Here is a 1,728-nt window from a genome sequence, read left to right on the forward strand (position 1 = left end):
TGGGCGGCAGAGCGAGACTCCGTCTCAAAAAAAAAAAAAAAAAAAAAAAAAGGAAAAAAGGATCCGGTATCCAAATGGGTTTTATATAAAATGAATCGTTTTCAGTGCACTGAGGAAGTTTCTTATTTAAAGAAATCCTGCTGTGAACTCTTTTGTGAAGAATGCTTTCCTAATGGAATTAGTCACCACTGAGTCATTTCTGCAAACTTCAGGTTTGCGGTTTTGCCTAAGCACGATCTGGCCGGAGAAGTAGATAAATTACAGATGTCGCTAATAAATTAGAGTACTCAAAGGCAAAAGAGGAAAGAAAAAAAAAATTGACACGTGTATATGAACAAAATTGACACAGAAGTCTCCACCGGCGCTTAATCATGGCCGAGATCCTCCTGCTTGTGCTTGTCCTTCGGTCGACACACGCTACAAGTCAGCTTCTGTCCAACTGGGGAGGGAACGAACTGACAACAAAGAACAATTAAGAGAAGGCTGCTAGCCCAGTGAAAGCAAGGGACCATTGAAGAGCAAATAAAGGCGTGGCCACGTTCTGTCCCCGCCCACCCCGGTCGCCCTGACAACAGCGCCGGCGACTGGGCTGAGCTTCAGGCTCACAGTCAGCCTCCCACAGGCCACCGCGCGCGCTCATTTGCGCTTGCGCCTCGGAACTGGCGTCAACCGGCGAAGGCTGAACCCGCCTCCGGGGGCCTCGCCAAGCAAAGAATTAAGATCCGAAGGGCCCAGGAGGGATAAGAAAACTTGTCTGGGTGCCCACTTGGTACTGAGCGCCCTTGGGAGGGCTCTGGAGAAGACTGTCGCCTTCCGGGGTAGCTCCCTCCCTCAGAAGTTTGAGATCATGGTCCAGTTCTCGCGTCTCCCAGCTTCAGTTTTCCATTAGTAGGAAAGGAGTTCACAGCCTCTACCTCAGAGGAGGCTTTGAGGATTCAGAAAACTCAGAAGAGGGTAGGCTTTGTGGTGAGCGCTGGGTAGGACTTCGGGCTGGGAGTGCTGGGCTGAAGAGTCCCGACAACAGTCTAAGGAAGTATTATTATTGTTCTTATTTTACAGGGAAGGAAACTCAGGTCCAGAAAAGTTATGATTCGCCCCAAGGGGATCGCCTGGCAGGACGTGAAGGGGAAGGGGCCCGCCCTGGAGTAACCCTCACTGGAGAATCCAGAGGTGGGATGAGCTTTGTACCTATCTCAGCAGAGGGAGGCAGATAATATTTAAATATTATGAGTGGGGAGAAAGAATGAAGGCAAGAAATAGAATGCCCAAAATGCCCCAAACGCCATCCGGACCATAAAAGTGATGGCGATAGTGTTGGACTTAGGAGCTCAAAGATGCTAACCTTAACAGGCCTGGTGGCCCAAGTCTGTAGTCCCAGCTACTTGGAAGGCTGAGGCAGAAGGATCGCCGTAGCCCAGGAGTGCCATTCCATCCTGGGCGACAGAGTGAGATCCTTGTCTCCTTAAAAAAAAAAAAAAAGGGGGCCGGGCGCGGTGGCTCAAGCCTGTAATCCCAGCACTTTGGGAGGCCGAGACGGGCGGATCACGAGGTCAGGAGATCGAGACCATCCTGGCGAACACGGTGAAACCCCGTCTCTACTAAAAATACAAAAAATTAGCCGGGCGAGGTGGCGGGCGCCTGTGGTCCCAGCTACTCGGAAGGCTGAGGCAGGAGAATGGCGTGAACCCGGGAGGCGGAGCTTGCAGTGAGCTGAGATCCGGCCACTGC

At 51.5% G+C, this 1,728-nt stretch overlaps 1 long non-coding RNA gene across 3 annotated transcripts in view; it reads left to right on the forward strand.

Annotated features, from left to right (window-relative positions):
- Positions 1-592: 592 nt before the first annotated feature.
- LOC108514792 (uncharacterized) overlaps positions 593-1,728 on the forward strand; it is a 23,884-nt gene continuing 22,748 nt past the window's right edge. The window contains exons 1-2 of one of the 3 annotated variants that reach the window (XR_001881337.1): positions 593-966; positions 1,060-1,170. This is a non-coding gene — a long non-coding RNA (uncharacterized LOC108514792). The remainder of the gene's footprint in view (positions 967-1,059; positions 1,171-1,728) is intronic. The other 2 variants (XR_001881336.1, XR_001881338.1) reach the window with 2 other exon arrangements.

This window comes from Rhinopithecus bieti, unplaced genomic scaffold (genome assembly GCF_001698545.2).
Source record: "Rhinopithecus bieti isolate Rb0 unplaced genomic scaffold, ASM169854v2 scaffold_33432, whole genome shotgun sequence".
NCBI lineage: Eukaryota > Metazoa > Chordata > Mammalia > Primates > Cercopithecidae > Rhinopithecus > Rhinopithecus bieti.